At 53.8% G+C, this 17,837-nt stretch overlaps 1 protein-coding gene across 11 annotated transcripts in view; it reads right to left on the minus strand.

The window, feature by feature from the left end:
* Positions 1 to 17,837, minus strand: part of MADD (MAP kinase activating death domain) — an 853,817-nt gene that overhangs the window by 85,049 nt on the left and 750,931 nt on the right. The gene's annotated exons all lie outside the window — the stretch shown is intronic.

Consider the following 17,837-nt stretch of genomic DNA (forward strand, 5'->3'; position numbering starts at 1 on the left):
ACAGGCACCTCAAGCACAGTACAGTGAGAACAGACACCGGCACACCGGCACCATCAGCACAGTACAATGAGAACAGACACCGGCACACAGGCACCTCAAGCTCAGTACAGTGAGAACAGACACCGGCACACAGGCACCACCAGCACAGTACAATGAGAACAGACACCGGCACCTCAAGCACAGTACAATGAGAACAGACACCGGCACCTCAAGCACAGTACAATGAGAACAGACACCGGCACACAGGCACCACCAGCACAGTACAATGAGAACAGACACCGGCACACAGGCACCACCAGCACAGTACAATGAGAACAGACACCGGCACACAGGCACCTCCAGCACAGTACAATGAGAACAGACACCGGCACCTCAAGCACAGTACAATGAGAACAGACACCGGCACCTCAAGCACAGTACAATGAGAACAGACACCGGCACCATCAGCACAGTACAATGAGAACAGACACCGGCACCTCAAGCACAGTACAATGAGAACAGACACCGGCACACAGGCACCTCAAGCACAGTACAGTGAGAACAGACACCGGCACACAGGCACCTCAAGCACAGTACAGTGAGAACAGACACCGGCACACCGGCACCATCAGCACAGTACAATGAGAACAGACACCGGCACACAGGCACCTCAAGCTCAGTACAATGAGAACAGACACCGGCACCACCAGCACAGTACAGTGAGAACAGACACCGGCACACAGGCACCTCAAGCACAGTACAGTGAGAACAGACACCGGCACACAGGCACCACCAGCACAGTACAATGAGAACAGACACCGGCACACAGGCACCTCCAGCACAGTACAGTGAGAACAGACACCGGCACACAGGCACCACCAGCACAGTACAATGAGAACAGACACCGGCACACAGGCACCACCAGCACAGTACAATGAGAACAGACACCGGCACACAGGCACCGCTAGCACAGTACAATGAGAACAGACACCGGCACACAGGCACCTCCAGCACAGTACAATGAGAACAGACACCGGCACACAGGCACCTCCAGCACAGTACAATGAGAACAGACACCGGCACACAGGCACCGCCAGCACAGTACAATGAGAACAGACACCGGCACACAGGCACCTCCAGCACAGTACAGTGAGAACAGACACCGGCACACAGGCACCTCCAGCACAGTACAGTGAGAACAGACACCGGCACACAGGCACCGCCAGCACAGTACAGTGAGAACAGACACCGGCACACAGGCACCGCCAGCACAGTACAATGAGAACAGACACCGGCACACAGGCACCTCCAGCACAGTACAGTGAGAACAGACACCGGCACACAGGCACCTCCAGCACAGTACAGTGAGAACAGACACCGGCACACAGGCACCGCCAGCACAGTACAGTGAGAACAGACACCGGCACACAGGCACCTCCAGCACAGTACAGTGAGAACAGACACCGGCACACAGGCACCGCCAGCACAGTACAGTGAGAACAGACACCGGCACACAGGCAGCGGCGATCAGACACCTCCAGCTTTGTACAATATCAGCCAGCAGGAAGACAACGTAAGACAGAGCAGCCCATTTAAGGTCAATCGGCTTGGATACCACCAGGTCAGACATCCTCGGCACAATACAGTAAAGGAATGAGGCACGATGGGCTGATGCCCGTGTAACATTAACATTCAACAACATCTGCCACACAATGGAGAAACCTGTCTGCCCCTAGCAGGCAGCCAAGAGAGCAATGGCATCTTGAGGACTGATGCACGAGAACAAGACGACTGCAGACACTGTCAGCCAAACGGGATCACAGACACCGCTGTCCACCACTGTGCAAGAGAACAGCAGGACAGATGTGGCACCCCTAAAGCACAGACACCGCCCGCCACACTGGAACATACTTTCAACAACCGAGGTTTTATCTCACTGAACGGATTCACAGCCTTTCCACTCAGGGTTTGCTAACTGGGATTTACTAAATATTGACCAAGACTCTATAGTTACATCTACTTTTTAAGTAAAGCTGACATTAATTACGCTTTGGTTACTTTGCAAATGTCCCACACCCAGCAGACGCAGAGAGTACCACAAAGGATAAGGACCGGGTAGAGTGTAATATACTAGTGTATGAGCAGAAGCGACAGGGCTTCTAATGCAACTGGTAGAGCAGAGAGGGGCAGGTTAATATAATGCAGTTAAAGCAACGGTGAGCGGATTATAGACAGAGCTGGCAGGGTGCAGGGAGCGGGTGAGAGGTCAGCTGATACAACAGGTTTATACACAAAAACATGAGCAGTAGTGACGTAGTAACAGACACTACTGCGCAACTCAAGCTCTGAAGGTACAAACCAAAGAAGAGAGCACAGCCCTTCCAGAGACCCAAAGGGTCAGACCAGTACTAACAGGCAGAAGAAAGAACAAATATCCCAAGGGTCTAATCCTTACTAAAACGATTAACCCCATGCGTGCTTTACTCATAAGTTTATGCATTATACATATCTCAAGGTCCCACATTTCTACATCCATTCAAACCTCTGACCTCAAAGTACAAGACACTTGGAGAGCGAGAATCACCCGTTTGAATAGATATTCACCCCATATGATTCTCCCATGTTAAAATAATTACCTGACCTGATACTTGAAATCTATCAGCCAGTGGCCACCACTTTATCAACTTTAAATACATGTTATGTTATTGAAATTTAGTGTAGCGCTGAACTAATCTCCCCCGAAGGGGTGTCTCAGCTCTTGAGCATGAGAAGGAAAAAAAGGTTTCAGAAAAGCCAGGTCTTGAGTAGTGTTTTTAAAAACAGGGCAAATCAGAGCAGGACCGAGTATGAAAGGGCAGTCTGTCCAATGGTGGAGAGCAAAATAAGAGAAGCACCGGCCATCACATTTGTCCATATGTGTACGTCCAGGGCAAACCAAAAGCTGGCCTTTGGAGCCGAGATTCCGAGCAGGAAGATATGGGCGGAGCTTCTCTTGAAGATAGAGGGAGAGAGCCCTTACCAAACGAAGATTTATGAAGTTTAACTGTGCCCAAAGCCTGGCCTTGCCAAGCCACAAACTCGTCCCAACAGCAGCATATACGGTCTTAGTTGAGGAAGGCCTGGCTGCCAGAATGACTTTGCAGACTTCAGGAGGGTGGTCAAAGATGGTCAGCTACGGTCACTCCTGCGCCATGCACGAAGGCGGAGGGTGCGTAGGTTCGGGTGCAGAACTCTGCCCTGCGGCTGCAACAGGAGATTCTTCCGGAAGGGGCAAGCTGATCAGAGGACCGATGCTCATGCTCAGGAGTTTGAGGTACCATACTCTCCAGGCCCGAACCGGGGCCACAGAATGACGTGGGCACAGTCGTTGCTGTTCTTCTTGAGAACTCTGGGACGGAGGGCTATCAGCGGGAAGGTGTCCAGGAGGAATTAATTTTACTCAACATGAAAAGCTCCTCAGAGCGAGAGCTGCCTTGGAAACGCCAGCATGTTGAAGCGCTGACATTACCGGTTCTAGTCTATGGAGAATAGATTTAACCAAGGCTCTCCCCAGACCCAGAAGAGACCTTGCACCACCTCTGGATGGAGACGCCATTCATGATCCACGAGGCATCGACGGCTGCGTTCATCTACTTTGGCCTTTCAGAGAGCCCGCCAGGAGTTGAACAACCAGAAAAATGCACTGGCACTCCAGCCATGTCTAGAGTCCTCCTGGCACAGGGTCCACCACCTGAACCTAGCCCTGTTTGCTGCAGTAACACATGCTGGTGGTGTTGTCTGTGTACACCTGACCTAGACTTCCTTTGACGGAAGGGAGGAAGACTTTCAATGCCAAGCAAAAAGCTCTCCCCACTTAACAAGTAAATGTAATGTAAATGTAGAGGTACTTGTATAGCGCACGACTACCCGGAGGCATCTCGGCGCTTGTACGAATATCGCTGAGGAACCCTTCCTGGCTTTTCCCTGTGAAGTGCCCACTCCTGGGCACCCCCAAGCTGAAGCCAGGCATCCCAGCGTTGTGGGGCCGTTGTGGAGATTAAGCAAGCTATTGCCCAGAGTTGCGGAGTGGGACCCATGATTAGAGTAGGCACGAAGGCGAGAATGATCAGGTCCGAGGAAATTGAGCCCAAGACCCGCCGAGGCGGGGAATCGAACCCTGGTCCCGGGCTAGACCTCTGCATCAGGGTCTGCCGATCTAACCGTTGAGCCACACTTCTCCAAGTTGATGTGGCGCTGAGATTCCACTATTTACCATAGTACTCTGATCTCCACCTCTCCCAGATGGCTGCTCCAACACAGGAGTGACACATCTGACACAAGGGGGTGGGTGCCGCAGGCTCGGCTGCTGAACCTGTACAGGACAACTGACTGGTAAACCTGGGGGTTCGAATAGACCGCGGGGGGTCTTGGACACTGTATCTCCATGCTTTTCTCTGGGGGGATCTGTGCGGTCCGACGGGTTGGAAATTAGGCTGTTCCTCAGAGAAATTAGAGCATAATAGAGGGGGGGACTGAACACCTGAGTATTACAGTAATTATACAATTGTGCCTATTCCAGCTTACGTGACCGACTGTAGAGTGCCGAGGCGGATGGCTTGGCTTCGGCCGGGCAGGGCTGCGCAGTACCAGTCAGTTGGCTGAATGTTCACCTACTGGGGAACAGGGAGTCTTCTGGACTATTACATGAGATACTGTTTTGCAAAATGTATTTACTAATTGCAAGTTAACGGGGGAGGGTCTGAGAGGGGGGGTGTTATTGGGGCGGGGTTCGGGGTCTCCTGACCAGGTGTGGACTGGGAGATGCGGTGTTACCGCCTGTGAGTGGGTGATGTTGAGGTTCCTTGTTTTGGTTTTGGGGGGGAAGCTGCTGGGTCCATTTATGTCTTTGCTTTGAAATGTCTCAGTTGTTTACCTATAGAAGGGTTACGCCGCACTATGGAGGGTGCTCAAAAGGGCACCAGTTGGGTGCTGAACAGTTGTAAAGTGTTATATCATGACAGGTGATGCATGTAAATACAAATTAATAACGTGAAATGTTAGGGGGCTTAATAACAGGGTCAAAAGGATCAGGGTGGCTACCTATCTCCGCCGTTATGGTGTCAGCTTTGCTTTTCTCCAGGAAACGCACCTCTGGGGGGACTGCCTTAAATATGTTCAGCGTAGATGGCGTGGCCAGTTTTTCGCCACGTCTTACTCTGGGTTTGCTAGAAGGGCCCTCATCTGGGTAGCACCGGGGGTTCCCTTCAAAGCCCTTCACACAAAGCTGGATCCCGAGGGCAGGTTCGTTATAGTGATGGACGGAGTGTATGATTGGTGAACGTGTATGCCCCAAACACTGACAATGGCGAGTTTTTAGGTCAAGTGATGAGACAGATATATATAGACCCGGACATGGAGCTCCTTATAGCAGGGGATTTTAATTGTGCACTTGATGGAGACCTAGACCGATGCCCCCCAAAGTTAGATGCTGAACCTAAAATGAGAGAAGCGTTGACCCAGATGCTCCTCAGTTATGACCTGATAGATATCTGGAGGTACCGCAATCCGGTCCATTGGGTGTACTCGTGCTGCACGCCTGCTGCCAACACCCACAGCAGATTGGATTATTTCTTTCTCCAGGGCAGGGTCATCGGCCGGGTGGAAGAGGTCCACTACTTGGCGCGTTACCTGTCAGATCACTCTCCGCTCTTGCTTGCATATTTGGTGGGTGGACCCAGGCCCAAGATCCCGCTATGGCAGCCTAACAGGGAGGCTTTTGGTGATCCCACTTATAAGGAGGCTATTTCGCAAGGGCTCAAGGCTTATCTTGAGGTGAACTGGGGGGAGGCTAGTACAAGGGCAACAGAATGGGATGCCATGAAAGTCGTCATCCGGGGAACTTGTCTGTCCACGGAAGTAGGGGTAAAACGGGTACTAGAACGGGAACTCCGACAAGACGAGGATCGTTTGGTGGAACTGGAGAGGGACTTCCCCGCAGATAAAGAACACCGGCCTGAATGGACGGCCACACGACAGCACCTAGGAGACACCTGGGCTTCCCTTAGCAAATTTAATAGGACAGCCAGCAGGAGGAGATGGTACGCAGAGGGCGACACAGCTGGGAGACTACTGGCGCGTTTGATCCGGGCAGAAACCCATCCCTACCTGATTCTGGCACTGCAAAACGATTTAGGCCAGATGGTGTATACGCAGCAGGCGATTAACGACGCGTTCCGCTCTCATTTATGTAGAATATACTCGGAATCGCAGCACTTAGCGGGCGCTGAGGACATGGAAATGTACTTTGAGGGGATACAACTGCCCAGCATTGATGCGGATAGTCAGGAGGACCTGGGTGGGCCATTCTGGTAGGAGGAACTTCGGGCCGCGATAGCCCATCTGCAGACGGAAAAATCGCCGGGGATGGACGGCCTGGCAGCCGAACTCTACAAAGGGTTCCAGGGCGTTCTGATCCCGAAACTTCTTGAAGTGGCAATGGAGGCCTATGATCGGGGCTCGCTCCCGGACTCTATGCGGGCGTAGACAATAGTTATGATCCCCAAGCCATGGAAGGATCCTCTCCTCCTAGGATCCTATAGACCCATATCCATGTTGAATGTAGATTTGAAGGTTCTCAGCCAGGTGCTGGCCTCTAGACTCCTTCCCTATCTTCGTCGCCTGGTCAATGACGACCAATCGGGGTTCATCCCGGGCCGGAACACGTTGCGGAACATCCACCGCCTGGCCCACGTCATGCAAACCTTGGAGGGACGGGCCAAGTGCAGCACGCTGGTATTTTTGGATATCGAACAAGCGTTTGACTCGATCCGCTGGACCTACCTCTGGAAAGTGTTGTTGAAACTCGGACTGGGGGAAGGATTCGTGCGGTGGGTCAATCTGCTGTATGCCAGACCGGTGGCCAGGGTCCGCACGGGCCGGTGCATCTCGGATGAGATACCAATATCGCGGGGAACGCGTCAGGGGTGCCCGCTCTCTCTCCTGCTCTTCGCCCTGGTGATGGAGCCATTGGCATGCCATCTCCGTACGGTGCTCAAGGGCCGGGGTATTCAAATAGGGGAGGTGGAGCACGTGGTGTCCTTATATGCGGACGAAGCATTGATTTATCTACGCCAGCCGACGCAGTCACTGCCGATATTGATGGCCGCGCTAGAGCAGTTTAAGGCCGCTTCTGGCCTGGCAGCTCTACGCCATTGGCGAGCGGGCTGATTGTGAGGGGGTCCCGCGCCCTAAGATGGGTTTCCCCTGGGTGGACGATACACTCCGCTATTAAGGGATCTGGATTGGTCGGAATTCAGCCGCTTTCTTCCAACACAACATGGGACGGATACTCCAGGGTCTGAAGGGAAGTATCGCCTTCTGGAACACCCTTAAATTAAGATGGTGGTCCTCCCGCACTGTCTGTATACTATGCAGGGATCCTTTTATGAGATACCACACCGGGTTTTTAGAGAACTGGATTCCCTTCTAGTCCTTCTATTATGGAATGGGAAGAGATGCAGGGTGAGTCTGGAGGTCCTGAAGTGCAGATGGGGGACGGAGGGCTTAGAAGTCCCCGATCTGGAGCTGTATTACTTTGCCTCAACTGCAACACGCGATCGCGTGGTTGGATGTCGACCCCTCCTGGGAGCGGTCCTTGCTGGCAGGGACTTATGGGAGTGGGCAACTGGGAGCGCTGCTCTGACAGGTGGGGGGCCACATCCCTCCGCTGACGCGGTTGGGGGCGGCGATCTGGGACCGGGTGGTGCAGCGCCATATCCACACTGAGCCATTTGCCCCTGACTTGGATCTATGGCTGTTGCCTCCCTTTACCCGGATTGCGCGGGTCATGTCCACAGACAAATGGATAGAGGGGGGGTGCATGATGCTGGCTGATCTGTACCCAAACGATAACTTTATTACCTACCAAGAGGCGGTTCTCACCTTTGAGCTTGGTCCGGGGTAATTTCTTCAATATGCTAAAATGGCGGCGACTGCGCAGAAGTTATGGCCCACGTTCCCGGATGCCCCGGCGCCCATTTCTACTCTGGTCACTATGTTGGCGATGGCGGAGGGACGGAAGTTCGTGACTCACCTTTATAGGGCGCTGCTGGAGGATAAAAAGTTGCGGCCCTTGGCGATAGAGGATAAGTGGCAGCAGGCGTGTCCACAAGAGCGTACTCACCGTGACTGGGAAAAAATACATGAGAGTGTGAGAAAGGTGTCAGCGTGCAACCGCTTCAAACAAATCCAATATAATATTATCCACATGACCTACCTCTCCCCTAAACGTCTCCAGACCATTGATGATACCAGGGAGGCCCATTGCCCGAAATGCCGCAGCCCTTTGGCGGACTTTGTGCATATGGTATGGACGTGTCCGGTCCTCCAATCATATTGGGTGGCGGTACGGGAGGTCTTGGTGAGAGTGTCGGGGTGGGTGATAGAGTTGGACCCACGTCCCTGCCTCTTAGGCTTAATCCCCCCAGACCCCAAACGAAAGGTGAGCAGGCGGTTTCTGATACTAGGCCTGGTTACATCCCGGCGCCGTACTGCAATTCATTGGTTGTCCCCACAGGGCCTGACGCTGCAGAAATGGACGGCAGACCTGGGTGAACGGGCGCTTGCAGAAGAAGAGCACATGCGGCATACGAGGAGGGATGGGAGGCTACCAGAGGTCTTACAGGCTTGGGGGGTCATGTTTTAGGAGCTGGTGGGACTGGATGCCCCTTCAACGCAAGACGGTTCGGAACCGGTATATTTGGGACAGGGAGAGACTCTGACTCAGGGCGACGGGACACACAATGACCCAGTGTAGGCTGCATGTGGCATAGACCCTATTTTATAGTTCACGACTTTTTCATGACCCGGCAGCCGGGGAGGGGGGGTGGAGTTGGAGGGAGGGTTTTGGGGGGGGGACTGGGGAGTTCTCATATAGTTCAATAAGGTTTTGCTGACATGCAACCATGCAAGGGGTGGTTCTGCGCCTCCATTATCCTGGCTATTGTGATGTATCAGGCTGAATGCTGAAAGTGCTCTGTGGATTTTTATGAATGGAGCGATTACGATATAAGTTTGTACCTTGCTGGATTTACTGTCCTGGAGTTGAAAATTCAAAACATGATAAAGTTTAAAAATAAAAATAAAAAATGCATCACGGTGGGCGTGTGCTGATGACGGCTGGGGCCGTCATGATCCCGCCCACTCTTCAAAACGGCCGCACAGTGCAAAAATTTGCGTCGCATGCAAGGGGTTAAAGGTGCCAGGGAGATCTTGGGTAAGCCTGAGAGGGTAGAACAGCCATATTCCAGTCTAGGACTGTGCTTGGACTGCCATTTTTCGATCAGGAGCATCGAGGAAGGGTTCAATTTCCTACGGTAGCTCAGGTGGTATCTGGCTGCTTTGGCCATCAAATTGGTGTGGTCCCGCATGTTCAGGTTACTGTCGAGGGTAATTCCCAGGGATTTGGCAGAATCCACGATGGTGGGTGGGCAATTTAAGGTTGTGATAGACTTAATCCATGATTGAATCTCAGGGTTGGAATTAGGAGGGGAAATTAGGAGAAATTCTGTTTACTTTGCGTTGAGTTTGAGTTGATTGGAGGCGAGCTATTGGACAGTGGGTTTCAGGGTTTCGTTCAGGGACAGAATCTCTTCGAGGGATGAGGTTTTGATGCAGATCTGAGTGTCATCCGCATATATATGGTGGGAGATGTTTGCAGTGCATAATACTTCGGCAAGCGGTTCTAGGTACAAGTGGTACTTTATGGAGGGTGGAAAAGTAATTAGTGAGGGCTCATCACCACATTACCCTAGGAGAGGTGTGGCGCAGCGGCCAGAGCGGTTGATTCCGGAGCGCGGGATCAAGGTTCGATCCCCGGCGCCGGCTCAGCTCAGCATCATGTGACTTTGGGCAATAGCTCACTTAATCTCCCTGATGGCCCCCGGCACCTTGAAACCCTTAAGGGGTGATATGTTCGTACTTCACAAAAAATAGGAATTATTATTGTTTAGTACAGTTTTCCTTTCCCTTTCCTTCCCAGGCTCCCGTAGAGGTGCGAGGCTGGCCGCTGCACATCTGGATTGGCTAGAGTGGACCTGGCCTCTCTGCGCAGGCCTGTTGCTGCCCTCGCTGCTCTTCCCCGGCCTCCATCCAGGGCCAGGCGAGCAGAGACAGCTGCTACCTGGGAGAAGCAGTAACGCACAAGTTACTACTTGTGTAACAATATATCTGTAAGAGACATTAGTTAGTATTAGATTCCTTACCTTAGAATATCCCCAGGCGTCAGACTGGATCCGGAAACTTTTGCGTAGCAGTACCCTTGCGCGTCGGTAGGCGTCATCTGCGGCTCCGCGTCCGTCGTCGGTGTCGTGGGCGCCGTGATGACGTCGTCGGAGTACTTAGACGCCGCCTCCACGTGCTGACGTCAGTTCTTAGACACAGCTTTTCCGCGCCAGAAACGCAGAGCCATGTTAAAAACCAACACTGGTGCCATTGAAACTAGGGCCCTGAAAGGGGACAACCCTAACCCTAGATAGTGGTTCGCAGAACGGGGAGGATGGGTGGGTCGGTAAGGAATCTAATACTAACTAATGTCTCTTACAGATATATCATTACACAAGTAGTAACTGGTGCATCTGAAAGAGACACGTTAGTGATAGATTCCTTACCTTATAATAGATACCCCAGCAATACCAACCCCGGTGGTGGGTCTGCAAACCAATAATCACACCAGAAAGTCCTGGAGGACGGAACGGCCAAAGAAGCCATCCCTCCGGACTTGGCTGTCCAGGCAGTAGTGTCTTGCAAACGTGTGCAGCGATGCCCACGTAGCTGCCTGACAGATGTCTTGTAAGGGCACACCCCTGCCCAGGGCAGTGGTAGTCGTCGTGGCTCGGGTAGAATGAGCCCGTAATCCAGCAGGGGGCTCCTTCCTAGCCAAGGAGTAGCATGCCTGGATACACAAGATGATCCACCGGGAGATGGTCCTCTTATGTACCGCTTTCCCCTTCTTAGCGCCCACGTAACCAACAAAGAGTTGGTCATCCACCCGCAACTGGCGTGTGCGATCCAAATAAAATGAGAGCGCACGTTTTGGGTCCAGACGGTGGAGCGCTCTTCCTCTTTAGAAGGATGTGGAGGCGGGAAGAAGGTTGGCAAGGTGATAGACTGCCCGATGTGGAAGGCCGTGACAACCTTGGGCAGGAAAGAAGGTTTGGTACGCAGCACCACTTTGTCCGGATGGACAGAAAGGAAAGGTGGAGTACAAGAAAGGGCCTGGAGCTCACTCACTCTCCTGGCAGAGGTGATGGCAACCAGGAAAGCAGTCTTCAAAGTCAGAAGGCGAAGAGGACAGTTGTGAAGTGGCTCAAAGGGAGCGCACATCAGAAACGTAAGAACCAGGTTCAAGTCCCACTGAGGCATCACAAACGGAACAGGAGGAAACGTGTGTGTGATGCCCTTAAGAAATCGATTTACAATAGGGGACTTGAACAAAGAAGGTTGATCAGGCAGCCTTAGAAAGGCTGAAAGGGCAGAAAGGTAGCCCTTGATAGTGCCCAGAGCAGAGCCCTGCTGGGCAAGAGAAAGAAGGAAGAGAAGAACCTCAGAAAGAGGGGCATTGAGAGGATCCACAGCCTTTGCTGTGCACCATGCCACAAATCTGTTCCACCTGCAGGCGTATACCGACTTAGTGGAGGGATGCCTGGCTGCCAGAATCACGTTACAGACTTCAGGAGGCAAGTCAAATGGCCTCAACTGTCGCCGCTCAATCTCCAAGCATGGAGGTGGAGACTGGACAGGTTTGGGTGGAGGACCGTCCCCTGCTGCTGCGACAGAAGGTCCTCCTGAAGAGGCAGACGAACCGGGGGATCGACTGACAGACTGAGTAGCTCTGGATACCAGTACCTTCTCGCCCAGTCCGGAGCCACAAGGATGACTTGGGCCCGGTCGCGCTTGATCTTCTTCAGCACTCTGGGCAGAAGTGGTATAGGCGGAAAGGCGTACAACAGATCGCAACTCCACTCGCGACGAAAAGCGTCTCTGAGCGAGTGCCGCCTTGGAAATTCCAACGCGCAGAACTGATGACATTGCGCGTTCTCTTCGGTGGCGAATAGATCTAACCAAGGCTCTCCCCATCGCTGAAAGAGGCCTTGCGCCACGTTCGAGTTCAGACGCCATTCGTGATCCATCATGCACCGACGGCTGAGCTCGTCCGCCCTGGCGTTCAGAGAACCTGCCAGGTGTTGAGGCACCAGGGTCACGCCCTGGCGTTCCAGCCATTGCCAAAGGCAAAGAGCCTCCTGGCAAAGGGTCCACGATCCCACCCCGCCTTGTTTGTTGCAGTACCACATGGCAGTGGTGTTGTCCGTGAACACCTGCACTACACTCCCCCGGACAGAGGGGAGGAATGCCTTCAGTGCTAGACGAATCGCCCGGAGCTCCAACAGGTTGATGTGGAGCCGGGCCTCCGCCGGAGACCAGAGGCCTCGGATCTCCGCCTCTCCCATGTGGCCTCCCCAGCCCTGGAGGGACGCGTCCGTCACAACTACGAGCTCCGGTTGGGGAAGGGAGAGGGATCTGCCGCTGACCCAATCGCGGTCCGTGAGCCACCACTGCAGTTGTCTCGCAGTGCCCTCCGAGATCAGGACGTGGTCGGACAAGTTGCCCTGATGCTGGGCCCACTGAAACTTCAGGTCCCACTGCAGAGCCCGCATCCGCCACTTGGCGTGATGCACCAGAAGGATGCAGGAGGCCATCAGCCCCAGAAGCCGCAGCATCAACCTGACCGAGACCCGGGATAACGGCTGAAAGATGGGAATCAGAGCCTGAATATCCCGGACCCGCTGTTCAGGTGGATAAACCCGAAACTGCGCCGAGTCTAGAACCGCTCCGATGAAGAGGAGCTTCTGAGAGGGGCACAGGTGTGACTTCGGCACATTGATGGAGAACCCCAGCTGGTGCAGGAGATCCGCCGTAGTCTGGAGGTGGCTGACGACTGTCTGGGGCGAGCCCGCCTTCAACAGCCAGTCGTCGAGGTAGGGGAAGACTGAAACCCCTAAACTGCGCAGATGAGCTGCGACCACCGCCATCACCTTTGTGAACACCCGTGGGGCGATGGTAAGGCCGAAGGTGAGCACGGTAAACTGAAAGTGCTCGTGGCCAACCATGAACCGCAGGTAGCGCCGGTGGGCCGGCAGGACTGGGATGTGGAAATAAGCGTCCTGCAAGTCCAACGCTACCATCCAGTCTCCTGGGTCCAGGGCAGCTAAGACCTGAGCCAGTGTCAGCATCTTGAACTTCTCCTTCCGGAGGAAGCCGTTGACGTTGCCCTTCTTGGGTACCAGAAAGTAGTGGGAGTAGCAACCACACCCTACTTCTGGCCCAGGAACGCGCTCGATGGCCCCCTTGGCCAAGAGGGCCGTAACTTCCTCCTGCAGAAGTCGCAAATGATCCCCCGATACACGGTGCTTCTGCGGTGGCATGGCTGGAGGAGTCGCCTCGAAGGGGAGGGAGTAGCCCCTTCGGACGATTTGCAGCACCCACCTGTCCGAAGTGACAGTGCGCCAGTGGAGGTGGTGATGGCGAGCCCTGCCCCCCACTGGCGTCACATGGGCCTGAAAGCACGGACTAGGAGGGTTTTGAGGCGGATGCTGCGGGGGAAGGTGTGGACTGACCTCGCCGTTGACCCCTACCGCCCGGACGGCGGTTACCACGGCCGCCACCGCATTGGGTATTGCCCTGCGGAGCGTGGCTAGCGGCACGTGTGGGTGCACCCCTTCCGTGGCCACGAAAGGAGTGATAAGCAGCCGATTGCTGGCGCGGGGCCGAGAGGCCCAAGGACTTGGCCGTAGCCCTGGAGTCCTTAAAGCGCTCGAGCGCATGGTCTGCTTTGTCGCCAGAGAGGCGACGGCCATCGAACGGCACGTCCATGAGTGTGTTCTGGACATCTGTCGAAAAGTTGGCGGACCTCAGCCAGGCGTGGCGTCTGACCGCCACCGTTGTTGCCATCGCTCTGCCTAGCGAGTCGGTGGTATCCAGCCCACACCTAATAGAATACTTGGCTGCGTCCCGACCCTCCACAAGGGCTTGGCCGAGTTTGGCCCGTACCTCCAACGGACACTCTGGCAGCACGTCCGCAACCATATCCCACAGAGAGTGGGTGTAACGGCCCAAGAGGCATTCAGTGTTGGAAGACCGCAGACCCAGACTAAGGGATGAGAATATCTTCTTTCCATACTGCTCATACCTCTTGGATTCCCTGTCCGGCGGGGCGGACGGGAATGCGGTCTGGGAATTGGAGGCCTGGATGACCAGGCTCTCGGGGGTGGGGTGGGTGGACAGGAAACATGGGTCGCCCGGGGCTGGGCGGTGGCGTCTGGCCACGTTCCTATCTATGGGCGAACCCGTAGCGGGCTTGGACCATGTGCCCAGAAGAACGTCGGTCAAGGCCTCATTAAAGGGCAGCAGAGGCTCGGCCGAGCTTGACTGCGGTTTAAGGACCTCAGTGAGAAGATTAGTACTCACGACCGCGACGGGGAGCTCAAGGCCCAAGGCCTTTGCAGCCCTCATCAGTACCACACTATAGGTTGCCCCCTCCTCCGAAGCCACGGTAGGAGGGGAGACAAAACCAGTGTCTGGAGAGGTGTCCAGGCCACTGGCCTCCCCAAGGTCTCCTGTCTAGTCCTCATGAAACTGACACTCTCTGGTCAGAGGGTTCTCAGACCCCTCCCAGTCCTCTTCATCACCCATCTCCTGAAACTCAGGGTTCTCAACTAATGAGGCCTGTTCATAAAAGTGAAACTCACCAAACGACGTCTGGAGCGGCGCCCATCGGGGCCGTCCCGACGGCTGAACAGGAACGAAGGTGGGACCGGGAACGGCGCCGCCCGAGGACGGCGCCGGAGGCGACACCTGAGGGTCCGACGCAGGGGAGGTCGTAAGGTCCACCGGTGACGAACCAGATCCCGAAGGAGGTCCAGCGGCGTCCTGCGGCGCCGGGCCCGAAGGCGCCGGAACAAGTGGACCCCTCGGCGCCAGGATAGTGGGAACCTGCGGCGCCGGGCCCGAAGGCGTCGGCGGCGTCGGGACCGAAGCACCCGACGGCGTCGGGCAGGAGCCGCCGACCCGCTAGGGGTCCCTCACGGGTCCGCTGGGCCCGAAGACGCAGCGGAGCCCGTCGGAGGAGAGAGTTTCCTCATGGCCATGAGGAAGCGCTCGATCTCCTCCTGCGACGCGTTCAGCCCAGGGACCGGAGGGTGTGGAGCTGCACGCAGCACCCGCGACTCCGACGGAGCCGCGTGGGTGGGGTCACCCGAACCCCCGGCCGCATCGCGTGAGCGTCGGGGGGAGTCCGAAGAGCAATGACGCCGCTTGGACTTCTTGTGCCTCTTAACTGACGACGACTTCGACCCGGAGGAGTGCGGCCTACTCTCGGAACTGTGGTGGCTCCGAGCCCGCGACCAGTCCCTCGACCTCCTATGGGATCGGGACCTCTCGCGGCGCGGGACCGACTGCCGGAGTTCGAGGCGCCTGCGGGACCGCTCCCGCCTGGCAGTCGGAGCAGGCCTTGTCGTCGTGGTCGACGCCTAGACACGATAAACACACACGGTGAGGATCTGTGACCGACATCAGGCGGTCGCAATCATCGCAGTGCTTAAAGCCAGGCATCCCTGCGGCACCGTTCGGAGTCGAAAGACTTCGAGAACAATCAAAAGTGATCAAAAAAGTTAGTCAAAAATTGACTAGGGTTACTGCTTTTTCCAGATCTGCGCTTGCTGGCGCGGAAAAAAGAAGAACTGACGTCAGCACGCGGAGGCGGCGTCTAAGTACTCCGACGACGTCATCACGGCGCCCACGACGCCGACGACGGACGCGGAGCCGCAGACGACGCCTACCGACGCGCAAGGGTACTGCTACACAAAAGTTTCCGGATCCAGTCTGACGCCTGGGGATAGTCTAAGGTAAGGAATCTAATACTAACGTGTCTCTTTCGGATACCAATCCGCACATAACACGTGCGGCTCGAGTACTGTTAGCACATCTGGAATACAGGCCTTGTGACAAGTCACCACTTGTTTCTGCAGCTCCGATGCCTGTCCTCAGAGGGAGGATTGTTTATTATCATGGAGTAGAGAGAGATACAATAGACTCAACAATTCAGAGGACCACTCCCACATGGTGTGCGCCCACACCTCCTGTGGGGCTGACAGATGTGAGAGGCCACATTTGTGAGAGTCTGTGCCCGCCTCGAACAGGACAAAACCAAGGTGCGTCAAATGGGTGCCTTCAACTAAAATAAGCTTTTCTTTGAGCTTACCTGAATACGACTTCAACTGGCTCGCGTGATAGCCCAGCCGTGCCAGTTACAGTATGCGTTTGCGTGTGTTTATGATGTGTATGTGCGTGCTGGTGTGAGAGTAAGTGGATTGGAGTGTGTGTTTGCGTGCATGTTTGCTCACGAGTGTTTGTGTGGATTTGTATGTGTAAGTACATGTGATCATGAGTGAATGCATGTAAGTGCATGCATGGGTTGGTCTGTATATTTATGTGGGTTCGTATGGGTATGTTCGTGTGTGAGTATTAGTGTATGCTTGACTACGTGTGTGCATGTGCTTGTGAGCAAGTCTCTGTTCACCAATGTCTACATGTGTGCCCTATGTGTATATGGCTGCTGAAGTGGGGAGAGGAGTTGGCCTAACGGCTAAGGCGCTCGACCTCGGACCTGGGGATCTGGGTTCGAGTCTCGGTAACGACGCCATAAACCTCCTGTGATTCTGGGCAAATCACTTAATCTCCCCGTGCCTAAAATGAAAGTAACTGGAAACGTAAAAATGTAACGTAACTGGAAAAATATGTAAAGCGCGCTGATACCTGATTCGGTTCGGGTCTAGTTCGCGCTATATGCACTCTGCAAAAAAAAAAAAAAGAGGGATATACCCTTGCAGATAATCAGATTTCTAGAGTAAAGAGAAGAATTAATAGGACATGTGTGGTCAACGGTGCAGACAGCAAGTGTGTGGGGTGCGTGTTCCTCATTGAAAACTGGGCATTTGATATTTAAAACCCAGTGATGGCTCTACATGTTTTATATGAATAACGGGGAAGATCAGGCAAAGGCCTCTGCCTGCCCCTGCTTCAGTATGTATGAAGAGTCCCATTACATCACTCATTTCAAAGAAGAAACAAGAATCAATTAAAAACAAACTGAGCCAATCATAACACCACCCATCATTCCTTTAAAAACAGCAGACACTTCAGGAGTCAGGATGTACTTGGGACGTAGACATCCTTCTTTATGTGCGACACTATATCTGTACTTCTTGCAATCGCAGGCTGCTCTTTACTACATCACCTCATTGAGGTACAGGTATTAGTAGTGAGTGAATATGTTTATAAAAGAACACTCTTCCCTGCAAGTCATGTTTTTTTGGCAAGTGAGAACTGAGAGGAATTAAAACAGATTGTATTAAGAATTTTTTTGTATTTAGCGGTGAGCTGGATGTCATAACCTGCGCTTGTTTTTTTAATCGATTTTTCGCAGGAGTCGAGAACCCGGCGCCGAGAACCCAGATTGATTTCCAGTGAAACATTTGGAGAAAAATGCTTTTAACGACCAAGGCAAGGGGTCAGGGTATTCCTACCCCGACTCCTTTTCTTTTTTTTGGGCTACAAAGACTTCCCGGATAAGAGTGTTGGCAGCCAATCAAATCTCAGCACGAGATCAGGAGGGTTCACAGAGACTTTGTTGCCCTATTTATACAAATGTGTTATTTCTTTAGTATCTCACAAACTACTGAACGGATTTACACCAATTTACAAAAGCATTTGCAATGCAATAGATCTTGCATTAGGAAACTTTGAGCTATTGGTATTGTAAATGA

This window comes from Lissotriton helveticus, chromosome 3_2 (genome assembly GCF_964261635.1).
Source record: "Lissotriton helveticus chromosome 3_2, aLisHel1.1, whole genome shotgun sequence".
NCBI lineage: Eukaryota > Metazoa > Chordata > Amphibia > Caudata > Salamandridae > Lissotriton > Lissotriton helveticus.